The 22,121-nt window shown below is 36.6% G+C and overlaps 6 non-coding genes and 6 pseudogenes across 6 annotated transcripts; 3 read left to right on the plus strand and 9 right to left on the minus strand.

The window, feature by feature from the left end:
* Positions 1-866: 866 nt before the first annotated feature.
* On the plus strand, positions 867-2,182 carry LOC116112693 (annotated as a pseudogene).
* A 613-nt stretch (positions 2,183-2,795) lies between these two features.
* Positions 2,796-5,241, minus strand: LOC116112667 (annotated as a pseudogene).
* LOC116112695 lies at positions 5,178-5,239 on the minus strand. Its single transcript, XR_004125280.1, has one exon. It is a non-coding gene; the product is annotated as a small nucleolar RNA snoR101 (small nucleolar RNA).
* A 210-nt stretch (positions 5,242-5,451) lies between the features above and the next one.
* On the minus strand, positions 5,452-5,513 carry LOC116112698. The gene has a single exon (XR_004125283.1). It is a non-coding gene; the product is annotated as a small nucleolar RNA snoR101 (small nucleolar RNA).
* A 1,556-nt stretch (positions 5,514-7,069) lies between these two features.
* Positions 7,070-9,258, plus strand: LOC116112669 (annotated as a pseudogene).
* Positions 9,259-9,774: 516 nt separating this feature from the next.
* On the minus strand, positions 9,775-14,275 carry LOC116112670 (annotated as a pseudogene).
* Positions 12,264-12,327, minus strand: LOC116112697. The gene has a single exon (XR_004125282.1). It is a non-coding gene; the product is annotated as a small nucleolar RNA snoR101 (small nucleolar RNA).
* LOC116112694 lies at positions 12,551-12,614 on the minus strand. The gene has a single exon (XR_004125279.1). It is a non-coding gene; the product is annotated as a small nucleolar RNA snoR101 (small nucleolar RNA).
* Positions 14,276-15,306: 1,031 nt separating the features above from the next.
* Positions 15,307-16,463, plus strand: LOC116112671 (annotated as a pseudogene).
* A 521-nt stretch (positions 16,464-16,984) lies between these two features.
* LOC116112692 lies at positions 16,985-18,455 on the minus strand (annotated as a pseudogene).
* A 964-nt stretch (positions 18,456-19,419) lies between these two features.
* On the minus strand, positions 19,420-19,482 carry LOC116112700. Its single transcript, XR_004125284.1, has one exon. It is a non-coding gene; the product is annotated as a small nucleolar RNA snoR101 (small nucleolar RNA).
* A 212-nt stretch (positions 19,483-19,694) lies between these two features.
* On the minus strand, positions 19,695-19,758 carry LOC116112696. Its single transcript, XR_004125281.1, has one exon. It is a non-coding gene; the product is annotated as a small nucleolar RNA snoR101 (small nucleolar RNA).
* Between the last annotated feature and the right edge of the window lie 2,363 nt (positions 19,759-22,121).

Genomic DNA, 22,121 nt, shown 5'->3' on the forward strand with positions numbered 1-22,121 from the left:
TGTTTAGGGGTATTTAATTAAATTAACAAATTTAGAGGGTTTAAAAAAATTGAATAATATTGAAAGTAGTATTCCCAAAAATGAGAGTTTTTGGGTATTTTACTGTTTAACTTTTTTGGGAATACTAAAAGTAGTATTCCCAATTTTGAACCAAACGAATATACGATTTCAAGTTCGATTCTCTATCTAAACATATATAATTTAAGTGAGAGGTCATGATAATAGATTGTTTGTATTAGTCTCTCCAGAGAATTAGTCGAGATGTGTATAAGCTATCTAGACACCTTGGTTACAGAAAAAAAAAAAAAAATATATATATATATATATATATAATAAAATTAAGTAATTTACAATAATAATATCAAGAATCTATACGTAAATATTATCTTAAAAAAGGGAAAGTAGGCTAAAACTTAATTAAGCAATGAAGACAGCCGACAAATTGGGCAGAGAAAACCAATAGACCTAAGCACATGGAATTTAACCAAACAGAATTAAAAACCAAGAATATGTAATTAATTAGAATGGCGGCGGCCTCCTGATTTCTTCAAATAATCACCTCTTATGTTATGTAATATGCATCTACCAAACGAATTGGCCACCAAACAAGTCGCCTCTGTCCTTTAATTGCCTCAAGTAACACCGCACATTTCCAGTTTTGAACACCAATTGTAGGCTTTAATTACACTGCTTTTTCCCGTACTTTAATAAGAATTTGGATAGGATTTTGGATCTGCCCCTTAACCAAGCTGGCAAGCTGTAGTTTAACAATTCTCTTCCTCTTAAGACAAAGTTGAAGTAATATGAGTATAGTTACAAGATAAGTTTAAAAATGAATATAAAGAGATATGTCAAACCCGTTTACTGCGTGCGTTAAATTGGTAGCTTCTTCTGTCACCTGTTTAAAGTTTATATATAGCCAGCTGCCATGCTTATATCAGCAGAGAAAAACATATGCAGGAAAAAGAACTTATGCTTATCTCTTCCACTCTCTTATTTCAATTCCCATTATATTCATCATTCTAGCTTTTGACACTCTACTGTTTCATACTTTAATCAAAATGTGTATAGCTGCTTTTATTTGGCAAGCTCATCCTCTCTACCCTCTACTGCTCTTGCAAAACAGAGATGAATATCATCAGAGGCATGCACTTCTTTTCCTTGTTATATATTTATGCATTTGTGTTTTTGGTGCTTGTCTTCGACTAATCGGTTTGTGTTTTTTTTTTTTGGGTGGTGGCTCTAGGCCTACAAAGCCAGTGGGATGGGTGGATGGTGTGAAATATTAGGAGGAGAGAGTGAACTGGCTGGAGGGACATGGTTAGCTTGTTCAGAACAGGCAGAGTGGCTTTTCTCACCAATGTGTTGGAGCTTCATACCCTCCCTGAGGCAAAGAGTCGAGGAGATTTGCCTGTGCTTTTCTTGGAGGTAAATATTTGTTTTCTTCTTTCTAATAGTATTATTATACTCATCAAGTAGTGAACTGAGAATACTAGTGCAGAGTACAAAGAGTCCGAGGGAATTTGCACAGGAACTAGTGACAGAGGCTCACCAATACAACGGGTTTAACCTGATATTGGCTGACATGTTTTCTAAGACTATGGTTTATGTCTCCAATCGACCCAAAGGAGAACCCATCACCATATATTTGCCCAGGCATTCATGTGCTTTCAAATGCAAAACTTGATTCACCCTGGCACAAGGTTTGACTAAACTCTTTCTTGCACTATGACTAATCTCTACTTCCAAAACTTGTAACTAAAATTCACCTGTAGGCTCACGTCTGGGACTGAATTTTAAAGAACTGTTGATTAATTATGGGGATGGTGAATTACCTGTGAAAGAGATGGCCGAAAAACTAATGACGGACTCAATTAAGGCAATGAAAGCAGTTACCTGGTATTTGTTCACTTGATGGGGAATACAGTCTAAGCTCTGTGTTCGTTGAAGTGACACCCCACTGGTAAATGTTAATTCATATACTTTCTATTTGCTCTCATGAAAACTCTTTATTTATCAGATATATCTGCTATACAGGACGTTATGGCACAAGAAGCCACTGCTGCGGTGACCGTAGAAGCAAGTGGGCAAGCAAGCTTTTATGAGAAGTATCTTGAAAAGGATATGTGGAAGGAAAAACTGTGAAATACTATATTCCGAAGCTGAAAGACTAGAGATAATGAAACATATGGTGAGAATAAGGAATTAATCATCCATTTGTTTGTATGCATGCATCCATGTCTTAGTTGATGTATCTGTCAACACATGAAGATAATGAATTAATTAAAGGGAAATCAATCAATATGCCTTCATCTTTTCTATATTTATTCTGATTAGTACAACAAATCTCAGCAGTTATTCTCGAAATGTAGAGACTAAAGAAACAACATTCGAAAAGCACATCAAGCTGAAGAAAAAAATGCAATAGACCCCAATATATAATCACCAAATAGACATCAAAGATTAGTCATGTCAGTCCACAGTAGTCAGAATTTTTTGATCAGAAGCAAAGAAGTCCAAACCAATAAAAATGTAAATTATGGATATTTCTTCGTGATAACTGTTGGGAAATATTTATAATTGGATGATGTGAACTAGAAATACAACTTACAGTGAGCCCACACGCACCTTCATTTATGGTATAACTAACAATAATTGTCTTCATTAAGACCCTCTCAGAAGTAGAAATAATGTTAAAGTCCAGGATCCAAAAAACCGTTTGTAGTGAAAGGCAGTTGAATTTTCATTTCACTTTTTTAGACGAAAGAATCTAGTTCAGAAATATATTACATATACATATACATGAGAGAAAATGGTGTCATGATTAATACAGAAAATATCACATTAAAAACACAGAAATTTCAACTACTATCCTTGTTTCTCTTTCAATTTGCAACAAATCTTGACACCAACTGTTCATACAACTTGAAACCTGCTAACTCTGCTTCCCTGCAAACCTCCTTGCACTTTGCCAACCTCCCAGAAACCATGTATATTTTAATCATATCCCGGTATATGTCATATGTTGAGAGAAACCAGCTTCCTAAGTTTCGAAAGTATCTCACAGCCCTTGAAAGATCATTCAAAGCACAAAAGCTTAATAACAACTCGATAAGCCGGAAGATCAAAGAGACAGTTTGAAGCCTCCATATCCCAACAACAGTCAATGCTTCCCTGTATTTCTTCTCAGAATAACGGCTTAGAATGAGGGTAGTGTACATAACCACACTTGGATCCCTTCCAGATTGTCTAAACCAATGAAAGAGACTCTCCACAACATCAAATTTATGTAGCCTTACCCCAACTTTCATGATAGCCGTACAGTCTTGCTGGCTTAACTTAAAATCATCTCTTTGTCCAAGCTCATCTAGTAAGGTCAGACGCATGTATTATCTGGATTTTTACCACCCTCCAATATCACTTCACATAATGCTTGGGTCCACATTCTTTTACTATCCCTGGCAGCCAAGAGAAGCTTCCAAGCAGCTTCAAATTTCCACCCCGATAAAACCCCTCACCGTTGCCTCCAACACACTCCGACTAGCCAAGCTAGTGAACTTCTCTAAATCAAGTGCACTTTCAATTCAGGGTGCCTTGCCAGACCTCAACTGTGGAAGCCAAAACCCGATCATCTGGGAAAAGATGAGGCTGCTTCTGAACCAACAGAAATTCTGCAAAGCTCTCTCAGGAAGCTCCATTGACCCATTTCTCTAATTGTTAACGACAATGACCCTTTCCGCAAGAATCTAGCACATTTGTCAAACCCACAGACACTTCCTCATTTGAAGTAAGGGCTTTGATCTCCCTAGCTAAACTGTGAGGAAATTTGGTTCTTGTACACTTGCTTACATATAGATGCACGTGAGAGGCTCTTTGGAGCAGCTAAGGTAACATGCTTCTTTGACATGGAAGTTTGAGCGGCCTTAATTTGTGAGGAAGTGGAAGTGGCAAGGCCTTTCTCTAAATACCATTCCAGGTTTTTGGGAACTCTTCCCTGAAATAGAGACAATATCGCTTCAAGCTCTTCTGATTCCCAAACAGTATCTTGTCTTGTTCATCATCTTCACTTCCATCCCTCCTCCTTTATCTTCCTCGTCAAAATCAAAGTATGTTGAGATAGGCCAGTGTCACTGCTTGGTTTCTTTAAAAACATTTAACCCCAAGTCAGGGGGAAGTTTGGTGCGCCGCGATTGCGCAAGTTCTTGGTACTTTCTTGTGATGAGTCTCTGCTTGACTGTGCCATCAAAGTTCACCTTCTACTTCTTGAGAATTTTGTATCAGCTAGCACCATGGAATACAAACTTGGATGAGAACATACAATTCATTCTCTTCATTGAACACCATACACTGAAATTTTACTGGTTTGCATATTTTCAAATTGGAACAATTGTATTTGAGAGTCTAACACTACTTTCATCGAACATTTTGGTCTACCATTAAACACCTCGCTCAACATTGTAGGGGGCCATTATTGTAACAAAGGAAAAGGAGGAAGCAAATGATGTTGAACAACAAAACAAAATGATGTGGAGTGGGAGGGCTGAAGACTATTCAAACCAGTGACTAACTCGTGTTAGTCTTCTTTATTCATTTCCCCTTGCCATTATCTGCAATTAAGAAACGATACATGGAAAAAAATTTGATCAGCTTAAAATACTTAAAATCAATTTTATGGATTTTTTGTAAAACTTTAACCATTGGTTGTTCTGAATGAATAATCCTTCAACTAGCAAAACATAGTGAAAAAACAATAGATGGTTGCATCAAACAAGGAAAGTTGAGTGAAACTAAGTTGCTTATGAGAATGACTAAATAGGAAAAAAGAGAGAGAGGTAAATTGCACTTTTAGACTGTATAAAGATACTTTAAAAAAAAAAAAAAAAAAAAGTGTTTTCAGGCATGTAATTGGAGGGACTGTGAGGGTTCTCTTCTCCTAACTCTTCATCGTTGAAAAATGGAATTCCTAAGCATAGCAGCTTTACTCTAACTCTCTCTATTTCTAAAGAATTGAAAATTTGAACATTAAAGTTCACACAACCTCTCTTCCGCTACTCATCCCAACAAAAATCTCCTTTAATTCCATGTCTCTTAGCTTCTATTTAAATCTATTCACTTGAAAGGATGTAAAGTATGATTAATACAGGAACATATAATTATTCAAATAAAAGTGCAGAAAAAGCATCAGCACATAAGCTTCTCAACAATTGAACTTACCTGAAGTTCAAGATCAGTGTAAACCATCAGTGCTCTAAGTTTGCACCAACAAAAGAAAAGTAGACCCCATATAAGGATAATGATTAAATAAGAACAACTTAATTCACTTGCATTCGGCATTCTTTTCAATGTCTTCACATAATGACACAAGAAAATAATACCAAGCAAATCACAGGACATATTCACCAAAAGGTAAAAAATAAACCACAGGACATATTTCACAAAGATGCAAAGAAAAGCATCAGCACATAACTTCTCACAAGTGAACTTACCTGAAGTTCAGAGATCAAGTGTAAACCATCATGTGCTCTAACGGGCATCAATAAAAAAAAACATGGAACACTATGATTTATACAGGCACTTCACCCAGAATTCAATAGTTTATTACTTCTGCATAATAGATTCAACACTATGCCAAGAAAATGCAATGTGCATTACTACTGTTAAAGCTAAATCCTTGCTAAACAAAACTGCACAAAAACAATCAACATTTAAAAGAGGCGTAAACGGGAAAAATTAGTAACCTTAAATTAAAGAGCAACAAGTGCTATACTTCTCAGATAAAATCCTCCATTTCAAAATTTGCAAAACACTGATACTGCTGATAAACCCTATTTCTTTAATTAGGCCGTTAGAGTTTCTATGATTTAAACCGACAAAAGCTATAAATTTCGGACCCAAAAACGAAAAATAAAAAAAAAAAAAAAAAACCTGACGTGATTGAAATTGTTTTTTTGAGCGAGCATTAGAAGCTGCCGAGCGCCCAAGGCCAGGGGAAGCAGAGCAGCTGCGATTGCGAACCGTTAGGTTCAGTGTTCTAGTGCGTGGCCGATGAAACAAAGGGCAACTCAAATAAGGAAAAACCCGTTTTCATATGAATGATCCGGCCCATTGTTGTGATACGGATATTTTTGAGAGAAGGATACTATGGTAACGTTATCTATATGGAAAATGATAGAGTTATCAAAAGTTTACACCGAATTTGCATCGAATGACGTGATAAATCCTAACCGTTGATTAATATAATGATAATAAATCAACGGTCAGATTGTGCCACGTCATTCGGTGCACACCTGTCGGTACTGTACTTAATCTATCTATATTTTTGAGTAAGTATTCATGTCGGCAGAGGAAATAATACCATCGGCATTCTAATAAAAAACACATTCTCCACAGCTTTTTCTCACAAACGTTAATATGATAGTTCATAATTATCAATTCATATTTAATGAGGTGGACTCATGGTTGGGGCATATAAATCTATTACGAGTTGACATATCACATTTGTGAAGAAAGTTTATGAGAAGAGTTTGTGAATGTAATATATTGATAAGTAAACGACATGTTCCCACCCAAGTTTTGCAAAATGGAAGTTCCTACCCCTCGTTTCATAAATTTTAGATTTCCACATTTAATTAAAGAAAATCGTTTAATGTAATGATCAAAGGGTAAATTAGTCATATGCTATATTAAATATGAAATAAAATAAAAATTTTAAAATAATCCTCTACATCTCAAATTCTCACAAATACCCTTACCAAACTTTTTTTTGTTGTGCAACTCCTTCTCAGGCTCGATCTGGCCTGATTTTGGAGCCGTTGGCCTCCCTTGACACACCACCTGCAATCTTTGTCCTCCCTACACCAAAACCCCCATGATTTCCATTTGATTATTCCCACCAATTGTTAGGCGTACTAGGTTTAGGGTGTTGCCTTTTCAAGCCAGATTTTGACCCAATTCCGACATCAAATCCCACCCGTCCCCACCCTAGCATCACTGACCCCTTTATCAAAATCCCTATTACCCTAGCGTTTGGTACCTTTGTTGAACTCCATTTTCCATGTCCGAATCCAACATGCGACATTGCGGCTTGCGCCCTCGGACATCCACATTCTCATCGTGGCCTACGCATCACCTACCACTCTCAATCTCCTTTGCACCACTATTATCATTGGCTTTGGCTGATCTGCATGCCAATTGTGGTGCTAGGGTTGGCCCAGCTCACAGGGGTGCATGGACATGTTTCCATCTTTCAGGAGGTTTCTAATATTTAGCCACCACAGTCAAAAGTAAAAGGTTTAAGGGTAGTTTGGTAATAATCTGGAAATTGAAAACCAGGTGGAAACTTGCCATTTTGTGAAACCTTGGGTGGGTACATGTCGTTTACTCCTCAGGAATAAATCTAATCAACATCTTTCCAAAGTCTAACATAATACATATAAAAATAAATAATTAAAAATGATGTTTTATAAAGAACAAGACTATATAATATACACCTATTATTCATCAAACTTTTTAAATGTGAATGCTTTATTAAATAAAACCTTTATTTTATACATAGTATGTAAGGCATCAAACCTTAAACTTGGTTGGTAAGGTTACTCTAATTATTTCCCCAGATACTGCCTGGGACTATTTCTTGGTAGTTTTGTTTACCCTTCAAAATATCTTGTTGATGCCACACTTGGAAATACAAGAGAAGCTGCGATGTTCACACTTCACATATTTCAGCTTTTATGGTGAAAAAATATGGTCCATCCCATCCTCTAATTAATTAATCTCTATGCGTACACCCATTATTGGAATAAATATAGTCAAATTAATTATAACTTTATGATATTTATATATTAAACCTACCTTAAATGGTTAGGACGAATTGAAAATCTCACTGTGAGGATCGTTTTGGACGTGGTTATTTATTAAGGTGGATCTCAATTATTTTAGAATAAATGTCTTTGTTTCTTGCATGAAGGTAACGTCGAGAAATCTGGCAAAATCTGAAAAAAGGAATAAAAAAATAAGCTGTGACGCTTTTATCAGAAGAGAAGACATGCAGAAAAAGAGCTCATGCTCATCTCTTCCACTCTCTTATTTAATTCCCATTAACTCATCATTCTAGCTTTGACACTCCACTGTTTCATACTTAATCAAAATGTGCTAGCTGCTTTTATTTGGCAAGCTCATCCTCTCTACCCTCTACTACTCTTGCAAAACAGAGATGAATATCATCAGAGGCATGCACTTCTTTTCCTTGTTTATATTTATGTATTTGTGTTTTTGGTGCCTGTCTTCGACTAATCGGTTTGGTTTTTTTTTTTTTTTTTGGGTGGTGGCTCTGGCCTACAAAGCCAGTGGGATGGTGGGATGGTGGTGAAATATTAGAGGGAGAGATGAACTGGCTGGAGGGACATGGTTAGCTTGTTCAAGAACAGCAGAGTGGCTTTTCTCACCAATGTGTTGGAGCTTCATACCCTCCCTGAGGCAAAGAGTCGAGGAGATTTGCCTGTGCTTTTCTTGGAGGTAAATAATTGTTTTCTTCTTTCTAATAGTATATTATACTCATCAAGTAGTGATACTGAGAATACTAGTGCAGAGTACAAGAGTCCGATGGAATTTGCACAGGAACTAGTGACAGAGCCTCATCAATCAACGGGTTTAACCTGATATTGGCTGACATGTTTTCTAAGACTATGGTTTATGTCTCCAATCGACCCAAAGGAGAACCCATCACCATTCAAGAAGTTTGCCCAGGCATTCATGTGCTTTCAATGCAAAACTTGATTCACCCTGGCACAAGGTTTGACTAAACTCTTTCTTGCACTATGACTAATCTCTACTTCTAAAACTTGTAACTAAAATTCACCTGTAGCTCAGCGTCTGGGACTGAATTTTAAAGAAACTATGATTAATTATGGGGATGGTGAATTACCTGTGAAAGAGATGGCTGAAAAACTAATGACGGACTCAATTAAGCAGATGAAAGCAGATTACCTGGTATTTGTTCACTTTATGGAATACAGTCTAAGCCCTGTGTTCGTTGAAGTAGACACCCCACTGGTAAATGTTATCATATCTTTCTATTTGCTCTCATGAAACTCGCTTTATTTATCAGATATATTCTGCTATACAGGGACGTTATGGCACAAGAAGCACTGCTGCGGTGACCGTAGAAGCAAGTGGGCAAGCAGCTTTTATGAGAAGTATCTTGAAAAGGATATGTGGAGGAGAAACTGTGAATACTTATCCGAAGCTGAAATAGACTGAGATTGAAACATTATTTGGTGAGAATAAGGAATTTCATCCATTTGTTTGTATGACATGCATCCATGTCTTAGTTGATGTATCTGTCAACACATGAAGATATAATTAATTAAAAGGGAAATCAATCAATCATGCCTTCATTCTTTTCTTATTTATTTCTGATTAGTACAACAAATCTCAGCAGTTAGTCTCGAAATGTAGAGACTAAAGAAACAACATTCGGAAAGCACATCAAGCTAAGGAAAAAAATGCAATAGACCCCAATAAAATTTTTTTCATCAGGAAGCAAAGAAGTCCAAACCATAAAAATGTAAATTATGGATATTTCTTCGTGATAACTGTTGGAATATTTATAAATTGGATGATGTAGAAATACAATTCACGTGACCCACCGCACCTTCATTTATGGTATAACTAACAATAATTGTCTTCATTAAAGACCCTTCAGAAGTAGAAATAAATGTAAACTCCAGGATGCCAAAACCGTGTGTGTAAAGGAAGTTGAATTCATTTCACTTGTTTAAGACGAAAGAATCTAGTTCAGAAATAATATTACAATATATATATACATGAGAGAAAATGGTGTCATGTTTAATACAGAAAATATCACATTAAAAACATAGAAATTTCAACTACTATCCTTGTTTCTCTTTCAATTTGCAACAAATCTTGACACCATCTTGTCATACAACTTGAAACCTGCTAACTCTGCTTCCCTGCAAACCCCTTGCACTTTGCCAACCTCCCAGAAACCATGTATATTTTAATCATATCCCGTATATGTCATATGTTGAGAGAAACCAGCTTCCTTAAGTTTCGAAAAGTATCTCACAGCCCTTGAAAGATCATTCAAAGCAACAAAAAAGCTTTATAACAACTCGATAAGCCGGAAGATCAAAGAGACAGTTTGACCTCCATATCCCAGACAACAGTCATTGCTTCCCTGTATTTCTTCTCAGAATAACGGCTATGAATGAGGGTAGTGTACATAACCACCTTGGATCCCTTCCGATTGTCTAAACCAATGAAGAGACTCTCCCAACATCAAATTTATGTAGCCTTACCCCAACTTTAATGATAGCCGTACAGTCTTGCTGGCTTAACTTAAAATCATCTCTTGTCCAAGCTCATCTAGTAAGGTCATGACAAGCATGTATTTATCTGGATTTTTACCAACCTCCAATATCAACTTCACATAAATGCTTGGATCCAGCATTCTTTTACAATCCCTGGCAGCCAGAGAAAGCTTCCACCAAGCTTCAAATTTCCACCTCCAATAAAACCCCTCACCATTGCCTCCAACCACTCACGGTAGCCAAGCTAGTGAACTTCTCTAAATCAAGTGGCACTTTCAATTCATGGTGCCTTGCCAAGACCTCAACTGTGGAAGCCAAAACCCGATCATCTGGGAAAAGATGAGGCTGCTTCTGAACCCAACAGAAAGTCTGCAAAGCTCTCTCAGGAAGCTCCATGTGACCCAATTCTCTAATTGTTAACGACAATGACCCTTTCCGCAAGAATCTAGCACATTTGTCAAGAACCACAGACACTTCCTCATTTGAAGTAAGGGCTTTGATCTCCCTAGCTAAACTGATGAGGAAATTTGGGTTCTTGTACACTTGCTTACATATAGATGCACGTGAAGAGGCTATCTTTGGAGCAGCTAAGGTAACATGCTTCTTTGACATGGGAAGTTTGAGCGGCCTTAATTTGTGAGGAAGTGGAAGTGGCAGAGGCCTTTCTCTAAATAACATTCCAGGTTTTTGGGGAATTCTTCCCTGAAATAGAGACGATATAGCTTCAAGCTCTTCTGATTCCCAAACAGTATCGTTGTCTTGTTCATCATCTTCACTTTCATCTCCTCCTCCTTTATCTTCCTCGTCAAAATCAAAGTATGTGTGAGATAGGCCAGTGTCAGTGCTTGGTTCCTTTAAAAACAAGTTAACCCCAAAGTGAGGGGGGAGTTTGGTGCGCCGCGGATTGCGCAAGTTCTTTGGTACTTTCTTGTGATGAGTTCTTCTACTTTACTGTACCATCAAAATTACACTTCTACTTCTTGAGAATTTTGTATCAGCTAGCACCATGGAATACAAACTTATGGATGAGAACATACAATTCATTCTCTTCAATTGAACGAACCATAAACTGAAATTTTACTGGTATTGCATATTTTCAAATTTGAACTATATTGTATTTGAGAGTCTAACACTACTTTCATCGAACATTTGGTCTACCATTAAACACCTCGCTCAACATTGTAGGCGGGCCATTATTGTAAACAAAGGAAAAGAGAGGAAGCAAATGATGAGTGAACAACAAAAACAAAATGATGTGGGAGTGGGAGGGCTGAAGACTATTCAAACCAGTGACTAACTCGTGTTAGTCTTCTTTAGTTCATTTCCCCTTGCCATTATCTGCAAATTAAGAAACGATACATGGAAAAAAATTTGATCAGCTTAAAATACTTAAAATCAATTTTATGGATTTTTTGTAGAAACTTTAACCATTGGTTGTTTCTGAAATGAATAATCCTTCAACTAGCAAAACATAGTGAAAAAAACAATAGATGGTTGCATCAAACAAGGAAAGTTGAGTGAAACTAAGTTGCTTATGAGAATGACTAAAATAGGAAAAAAGAGGAGAGAGGTAAATTGCACTTTTAGACTGTATAAAGATACTTTTAAAACCAAAAAAAAAAAAAAAGTGTTTTCAGGCATGTGAATTGGGAGGGACTGTGAGGGTTCTCTTCTCCTAATCTCTTCATCGTTGGAAAAATGGAAGTTCCTAAGCAATAGCAGCTTTACTCTAACTCTCTCTATTTCTAAAAGAATTGAAAATTTGAACATTAAAGTTCACACAACCTCTCTTCCGCTACTCATCCCAACAATAAATCTCCTTTAATTCCATGTCTCTTAGCTTCTATTTAAATCTATTCACTTGAAAGGACTGTAAAAGTATGATTAAATACAGGAACATATAAATTATTCAGATAAAAGGTGCAGAAAAAGAGCATCAGCACATAAGCTTCTCAACAATTGAACTTACCTGAAGTTCAGAGATCAAGTGTAAACCATCATGTGCTCTAAGTTTGCACCAACAAAAGAAAAGTAGACCCCATATAAGGATAATGATTAAATAAGAACAACTTAATTCACTTAGCATTCGGCATTCTTTTCAATGTCTTCACATAAATGACAACACAAGAAAATAATACCAAGCAAATCACAGGACATATTCACCAAAAAGGTGCAAAAATAAACCACAGGACATATTTACACAAAAGATGCAAAGAAAAAGCATCAGCACATAAACTTCTCAACAAGTGAACTTACCTGAAGTTCAGAGATCAAGTGTAAACCATCATGTGCTCTAACTTGGCATCAATAAAAAAAAACATGGAAACACTATGATTTATACAGGCACTTCACCCAGAATTCAGAATATGTTTATTAGCTTCTGCATAATAGATTCAACAACTAATGCCAAGAAAATAGCAATGTGCATTACTACTGTTAAAGCTAAATCCATTGCTAAACAAAACTGCACCAAATAACAATCAACATTTAAAAGAGGCGTCAAACGGGAAAAATTAAGTAAACCTTAAATTTAAAGAGCAACAAGTGCTATACTTCTCAGATAATAAATCCTCCATTTCAAAATTTGCAAAACACTGATACTGCTGATAAACCCTATTTCTTTAATTAGGCCGTTAGAGTTTCTATGATTTAAACCTGACAAAAGCTATAAATTTCGGACCCAAAAACGAGAAAATTTAAAAAAAAAAAAAAAAAACCTGACGTGATGTGAAATTGTTTTTTTGAGCGAGCATTAGAAGCTGACCGAGCGCCCAAGGCCAGGTGAAGCAGAGCAGCTGCGATTGCGAACCGTTAGGTTCAGTGTTCTAGTGACGTGGCACGATGAAACAAAAGGGGCAGACTCAAATAAGGAAAAACCCGGTTTTCATATGAATGATCCGGCCCATTGTTGTGATACGGATATTTTTGAGAGAAGGATACTATGGTAACGTTATCTATATGGAAAATGATAGAGTTATCGAAAAGTTTACACCGAATTTGTGCATCGAATGACGTGATAAAATCCTAACCGTTGATTAATATTAATTGATAATAAATCAACGGTCAGGATTGTGCCACGTCATTCGGTGCACACCTGTCGGTAACTGTAGCATTAATCTATCTATATTTATTGAGTAAAGTATTCATGTCGGCAGAGGAAATAGCATACCATCGGCATTCTAATAAAAAACACATTCTCACAGCTTTTTCTCACAAACGTTAATATGATAGTTCATAATTATCAATTCATATTTAATGAGGTGGGACTCATGGTTGGGCATATAAAATCTATTACGAGTTGACATATCACATTTGTGAGAGAAAGTTTATGAGAAGAGTTTGTGAATGTAATATTATTGATAAGTAAACGACATGTTCCCACCCAAGGTTTTGCAAAATGGAAGTTCCTACCCCTCGTTTCATAAATTTTAGATTTCCACATTTAAATTAATAGAAAATCGTTTAATGTAATGATCAAAGGGTAAATTAGTCATTTATGCTATATTAAATATGAAATAAAAATAAAAATTTTTAAAATAATCCTCTACATCTCAAATTTCTCACAAATACCCTTAGGCCAAACTTTTTTTTTGTTGTGCAACTCTCTTCTCAGGCTCGATCTGGCCTGATTTTGGAGCCGTTGGCCTCCCTTGACACCACCACCTGCATCTTTGTCCTCCCTACACCAAAACCCCCATGATTTCCATTTGATTATTCCCACCAATTGTTAGGCGCTACTAGGTTTAGGGTGTTGCCTTTTCAAGCCAGATTTTGACCAATTCCGACGATCAAAATCCCACCCGTCCCCACCCCTAGCATCACTGACCCCTTTATCAAAATCCCTATTACCCTAGCGTTTGGTACCTTGTTGAACTCCATTTTCCATGTCCGAATCCAACATGCGACATTGCGGCTTGCGCTCTCGGACGATGCACATTCTTCATCGTGGCCTACGCATCACCTACCACTCTCAATCTCCTTTGCACCACTATTATCATTGGCTTTGGCTGATCTGCAATGCCAATTGTGGTGGCTAGGGTTGGCCCAGCTCACAGGGGTGCAATGGACATGTTTCCATCTTTCAGGGAGGTTTCTAATATTTAGCCACCACAGTCAAAAGTAAAAGGTTTAAGGGTAGTTTGGTAATAAATCTGGAAATTATGAAACCAGGGTGGAAACTTGCCATTTTGTGAAACCTTGGGTGGGTACATGTCGTTTACTCTCAGGAATAAATCATAATCAACATCTTTCCAAAGTCTAAACATAATACATATAAAAATAATAATAATAATAAAAATGATGTTTTATGAAAGAACAAGACTATATAATATACACCTATTATTTCATCAAACTTTTTAAATGTGAATGCTTTATTAAATAATAACCTTTATTTTATACATAGTATGTAAGGCATCAAACCTTAAACTTGGTTGGTAAGGTTACTCTAATTATTTCCCCAGATACTGCCTGGGACTATTTCTTTGGTAGTTTTGTTTACCCTTCAAAATATCTTGTTGATGCGCACACTTGGAAATACAAGAGAAGCTGCGATGTTCACACTTCACATAGTTCAGCTTTTATGGTGAAAAATAAGTGGTCCATCCCAATCCTCTAATTAATTAATCTCTATGCGTACACCCATTATTGGAATAAATATAATTAGTCAAATTAATTATAACTTTATGATATTTATATATTAAACTACCTTAAATGGTTAGGACGAATTGAAAATCTCACGTGGAGGATCGTTTTGGACCGTGGGGTTATTTGATTAAGGTGGATCTCAAATTATTTTAGAATAAATGTCTTTGTTTCTTGCATGAAGGTAACGTCGAGAAATCTGGCAAAAATCTGAAAAAAAGGAATAAAAAAATAAAGCTGTGACGCTTATATCAGCAGAGAAAAAGACATGCAGGAAAAAGAGCTCATGCTCATCTCTTCCACTCTCTTATTTAAATTCCCATTATACTCATCATTCTAGCTTTTGACACTCCACTGTTTCATACTTGAATCAAAATGTGCATAGCTGCTTTTATTTGGCAAGCTCATCCTCTCTACCCTCTACTACTCTTGCAAAACAGAGATGAATATCATCAGAGGCATGCACTTCTTTTCCTTGTTATATATTTATGTATTTGTGTTTTTGGTGCCTGTCTTCGACTAATCGGTTTGTGTTTTTTTTTTTTTTTTTTGGTGGTGGCTCTAGGCCTACAAAGCCAGTGGGATGGTGGGATGGTGGTGAAATATTAGGAGGGAGAGATGAACTGGCTGGAGGGACATGGTTAGCTTGTTCAAGAACAGGCAGAGTGGCTTTTCTCACCAATGTGTTGGAGCTTCATACCCTCCCTGAGGCAAAGAGTCGAGGAGATTTGCCTGTGCTTTTCTTGGAGGTAAATATTTGTTTTCTTCTTTCTATTAGTATTATTATACTCATCAAGTAGTGATACTGAGAATACTAGTGCAGAGTACAAAGAGTCCGATGGAATTTGCACAGGAACTAGTGACAGAGGCTCATCAATACAACGGGTTTAACCTGATATTGGCTGACATGTTTTCTAAGACTATGGTTTATGTCTCCAATCGACCCAAAGGAGAACCCATCACCATTCAAGAAGTTTGCCCAGGCATTCATGTGCTTTCAAATGCAAAACTTGATTCACCCTGGCACAAGGTTTTGACTAAACTCTTTCTTGCACTATGACTAATCTCTACTTCTAAAACTTGTAACTAAATTCACCTGTAGGCTCAGCGTCTGGGACTGAATTTTAAAGAACTTGATTAATTATGGGGATGGTGAATTACCTGTGAAAGAGATGGCTGAAAAACTAATGACGGACTCAATTAAGCAGATGAAAGCAGATTACCTGGTATTTGTTCACTTTATGGGAATACAGTCTAAGCCCTGTGTTCGTTGAAGTAGACACCCCACTGGTAAAGTTATCATATACTTTCTATTTGCTCTCATGAAACTCGCTTTATTTATCAGATATATTCTGCTATACAGGGACGTTATGGCACAAGAAGCACTGCTGCGGTGACCGTAGAAGCAAGTGGGCAAGCAGCTTTTATGAGAAGTATCTTGAAAAGGATATGTGGAGGAGAAACTGTGAATACTTTCCGAAGCTGAAATAGACTGAGATTGAAACATTATTTGGTGAGAATAAGGAATTTCATCCATTTGTTTGTATGACATGCTCCATGTCTTAGTTGATGTATCTGTCAACACATGAAGATATAATTAATTAAAAGGGAAATCAATCAATCATGCCTTCATTCTTTTCTTATTTATTCTGATTAGTACAACAAATCTCAGCAGTTAGTCTCGAAATGTAGAGACTAAAGAAACAACATTCGGAAAAGCACATCAAGCTAAGGAAAAAAATGCAATAGACCCCAATAAAATTTTTTTCATCAGGAAGCAAAGAAGTCCAAACCAATAAAAATGTAAATTATGGATATTTCTTCGTGATAACTGTTAATATTTATAAATTGGATGATGTAGAAATACAATTCACGTGACCCACCGCACCTTCATTTATGGTATAACTAACAATAATTGTCTTCATTAAAGACCCTTCAGAAGTAGAAATAAATGTAAACTCCAGGATGCCAAAACCGTGTGTAGTGAAAGGAAGTTGAATTCATTTCACTTGTTTAAGACGAAAGAATCTAGTTCAGAAATAATATTACAATATATATATACATGAGAGAAAATGGTGTCATGTTTAATACAGAAAATATCACATTAAAAACATAGAAATTTCAACTACTATCCTTGTTTCTCTTTCAATTTGCAACAAATCTTGACACCATCTTGTCATACAACTTGAAACCTGCTAACTCTGCTTCCCTGCAAACCCCTTGCACTTTGCCAACCTCCCAGAAACCATGTATATTTTAATCATATCCCGTATATGTCATATGTTGGAGAGAAACCAGCTTCCTTAAGTTTCGAAAAGTATCTCACAGCCCTTGAAAGATCATTCAAAGCAACAAAAAGCTTTATAACAACTCGATAAGCCGGAAGATCAAAGAGACAGTTTGAACCTCCATATCCCAGACAACAGTCATGCTTCCCTGTATTTCTTCTCAGAATAACGGCTATGAATGAGGGTAGTGTACATAACCACACTTGGATCCCTTCCGATTGTCTAAACCAATGAAAGAGACTCTCCACAACATCAAATTTATGTAGCCTTACCCCAACTTTATGATAGCCGTACAGTCTTGCTGGCTTAACTTAAAATCATCTCTTGTCCAAGCTCATCTAGTAAGGTCTGACAAGCATGTATTTATCTGGATTTTTACCAACCTCCAATATCAACTTCACATAAATCTTGGATCCAGCATTCTTTTACAATCCCTGGCAGCCAGAGAAGCTTCCACCAAGCTTCAAATTTCCACCTCCAATAAAACCCCTCACCATTGCCTCCAACACACTCCGTAGCCAAGCTAGTGAACTTCTCTAAATCAAGTGGCACTTTCAATTCATGGTGCCTTGCCAAGACCTCAACTGTGGAGCCAAAACCCATCATCTGGGAAAATGAGGCTGTCTGAACCCAACAGAAAGTCTGCAAAGCTCTCTCAGGAAGCTCCATGGACCCATTCTCTAATTGTTAACGACAATGACCCTTTCCGCAAGAATCTAGCACATTTGTCAAGAACCCAGACACGCCTCATTTGAAGTAAGGCTTTGATCTCCCTAGCTAAACTGATGAGGAAATTTGGGTTCTTGTACACTTGCTTACATATAGATGCACGTGAAGAGGCTATCTTTGGAGCAGCTAGGTAACATCTTCTTTGACATGGGAAGTTTGAGCGGCCTTAATTTGTGAGGAAGTGGATGGCAGAGGCCTTTCTCTAAATAACATTCCAGGTTTTTGGGGAATCTTCCCTGAAATAGAGACGATATAGCTTCAAGCTCTTCTGATTCCCAAACAGTATCGTTGTCTTGTCATCATCTTCACTTTCATCTCCTCCTCCTTTATCTTCCTCGTCAAATCAAAGTATGTGTGAGATAGGCCAGTGTCAGTGCTTGGTTTCTTTAAAAACAAGTTAACCCCAAAGTCAGGGGGGAGTTTGGGCGCCCGCGAGTGGCAAATTCTTTGGTACTTTCTTGTGATGAGTTCTTTTCTTACTGTGCCATCAAAGTTACACTTCTACTTCGGAATTTTGTATCAGCCAGCACCATGGAATACAAACTTATGGATGAGAACATACAATTCATTCTCTTCAATTGAATGAACCATAAACTGAAATTTTACTGGTGTTGCATATTTTCAAATTTGGACTATATTGTATTTGAGAGTCTAACACTACTTTCATCGAACATTTGGTCTACCATTCATCACCTCGCTCAACATTGCAGGTGGGCCATTATTGTTAACAAAGGAAAAGAGATGAAGCAAATGATGAGTGAACAACACAAAAACAAAATGATGTGGGAGGGCTGAAGACTATCAAGCCAGTGACTAACTCGTGTTAGTCTTCTTTAATCATTCCCCCTGCCATTATCTCAAATTAAGAAACGATAAATGGAAAAAAAATGATCAGCTTAAAATACTTAAAATCAATTTTATGGATTTTTGTAGAAACTTAAACCATTGGTTGTTTCAAAATGAATAATCCTTCAACTAGCAAAACATAGTGAAAAAAAACAATAGATGGTTGCATCAAACAAGGAAAGTTGAGTGAAACTAAGTTGCTTATGAGAATGATTAAAATAGGAAAAAGAGGAGAGAGGAAATTGCACTTTTAGACGGTATAAAGATACTTAAAAAAAAAAAAAAGGTGTTTTCAGGCATGCGAATTGGGAGGGACTGTGAGGGTTCTCTTCTCCTAATCTCTTCTCGTTGGAAAAGTGGAAGTTGCTAAGCAATAGCAGCTTTACTCTAACTCTCTCTATTTATAAAGAATTGAAAATTTGAACATTAAATTCACAAACCTCTCTTCCGCTACTCATCCCAACAATAAATCTCCTTTATTCCATGTCTCTTAGCTTCTATTTAAATCTATTCCTGAAAGGAATGTAAAAGTATGATTAAATACAGGAACATATGAATTATTCAGATAAAAGGTGCAGAAAAAGAGCATCAGCACATAAGCTTCTCAACAATTGAACTTACCTGAAGTTCAGGATCAAGTGTAAACCATCATGTGCTCTAGTTTGCACCAACAAAGAAAGGTAGACCCCATATAAAGATAATGATTAAATAAGCAACTTAATTCACTTAGCATTCGGCATTCTTTTCATATCTTCACATAAATGACACACACAAGAAAATAATACCAAGCAAATCACAGGACATATCACACAAAAGGTGCAAAATAACCACGACTATTCCACAAAAGATGCAAAGAAAAAGCATCAGCACATAAACTTCTCAACAAGTGAACTTACCTGAAGTTCAGAGATCAAGTGTAAACCATCATGTGCTCTAACTTGGCATCAATAAAAAAACATGGAAACACTATGATTTATACAGGCACTTCACCCAGAATTCAGAATATGTTTATTATCTTCTGCATAATAGATTTAACAACTAATGCTAAGAAAATGGCAATGTGCTTTACTACTGTTAAAGCTAAATCCATTGCTAAACAAAACTGCACCAAATAACAATCAACATTTAAAAGAGGCGTTAAACGGGAAAAATTAAGTAAACCTTAAATCTAAAAAGCAATAAGTGCTATACTTCTCAGATAATAAATACTCCATTTCAAAATTTGCAAAACAGTGATACTGCTGATAAACCCTATTTCATTAATTAGGCCGTTAGAGTTTCTATGAGTTAAACCAGACAAAAGCTGTAAATTTCGGACCCAAAAACGAGAAAATAAAAAAAACAAAATACCTGACGTGATGTGAAATTGTTTTTTTGATCAAGCATTAGAAGCTGGCCGAGCGCCCAAGGCCAGGTGAAGCAGAGCAGCTGCGATTGCGAACCGTTAGGTTCAGTGTTCCAGTGAAGTGGCGCGATGAAACGAAAGGGGCAGACTCAAATAAGGAAAAACCCGGTTTTCATATGAATGATCCGGCCCATTGTTGTGGTATGGATATTTTCGAGAGAAGGATACTGTGGTAACGTTACCTATATTTATTGAGTAAAGTATTTATGTCGGCAGAGGAAATAGTATACCATCGGAGTTATGATAAAAAAACACATTCTCACACTTTTCTCTCACAAATATTGATGTGATAGTTCGTAATTATTAATTCATATTTAATCAGACGGAATCTATTGTTGGACAAGTAAGACCCATTATAAGTTAACACGTCACATTTACAAAAGAAAATTAGTAAAAAAAGTTTATAAGTATAGTATTACTGATAAGTAAACGACATGTTCCCACCAAAGGTTTTACGAAATGGCAGTTCCTACCCCTGGTTTCATAAAATTTAGATTCCTAAATTTAAATTAATAAAAAATCGTATAATATAATGATCAAATGGTAAATTAGTAATTTATACCTCATTAAATTTAAAATTAAAATAAAAATTTCAAATAACCCTCTGCATCTCAAATTTCTCTCACAAATACCCTTAGGCCCGACTTTTTCTCGGTTGTCCGACTCTCGTCTCAGGCCCGATTTGGCCTGATTTTGGAGTCGTTGGCCTCCCTTGACACCACCACCTGCATCTTTGTCCTCCTTACACCAAAACCCCATGATCTCCACCTAATTGTTCCCACCAATCACTAGGCGCTGCTAGGCTTAGGGTGCGACCTTTTCAAGCCAAATTTTGACCAATTCTGATGGTCAAAATCCCATCCGTCACCACCCCTAGCATCACCGACCCCTTTATCAAAATCCCTATCACCCTAGTGTTTGGTAGCTCGTCCATCTGCCATGCACAACTCCAACATGCGACATTGCAGCTTGCGCTCTCGGATGACGCACATTCTTCATCGTAGCCTTCGCATCACCTACCACTCTCAATCTCCTTTGCGCTGCTACTGTCGTTGGCTTTGGCGATCTGTGATGCCAATTGTGGTGGCTAAGATTGGCCCAGCTCACAAGGGTGCGATGGACATGCTTCCATCTTTTAGGGAGGTTTCAAAATTCAGCCACCACAATCAAAAGTAAAAGGTTTAAGGGTAGATTGGCAATAAATCTGGAATTTATGAAACCAGGTTGAAAACTTCTCATTTTGTGAAAACTTGGGTGGGTACATGTCGTTTACTCTTAGGAATAAATCATAATCAACATCTTTCCAAAGTCTAAACATAATACATATAATAATACTAATAATAAAAATGATGTTTTATTAAAGAACAAGACTATATAATATACACCTATTATTTCATCAAACTTTTTAAACGTGAATACTTTATTATTTCCCCAGATACTGCCTGGACTATTTATTTGGTAGTTTTGTTTACCCTTCAAAATATCTTGCTGACGCGCACACTTGGAAATACAAGAGAAGCTGCGATGTTCACACTTCACATTGTTCAGCTTTTATGGTGAAAATTAAGTGGTCCATCCCAATCCTTTAATTAATTAATCTCTATGGGTACGCGCATTATTGGAATAAATATAATTAGTCAAATTAATTATAACTTTATGATATTTATATATTAAACTAGCTCAATGGTTAGAATTAATTGAAAATCTCATGTGGGGGATAGTGACAGTAGGTTATTGTGTTAATTTTCTTGAAAATTAGTCGAAATACACATAAATTGATCTAAACACCTTACTTAAATAAAAAAAAAAAAAAAAGGCGCCAAAAAAATTCATAAGTTTGACTTTTTAGAAATATGGGATTTTGGACCGTTGTGTTATTCG

This window comes from Pistacia vera, unplaced genomic scaffold, assembly GCF_008641045.1.
Source record: "Pistacia vera cultivar Batoury unplaced genomic scaffold, PisVer_v2 Contig665, whole genome shotgun sequence".
NCBI classification, from domain to species: Eukaryota; Viridiplantae; Streptophyta; class Magnoliopsida; order Sapindales; family Anacardiaceae; genus Pistacia; species Pistacia vera.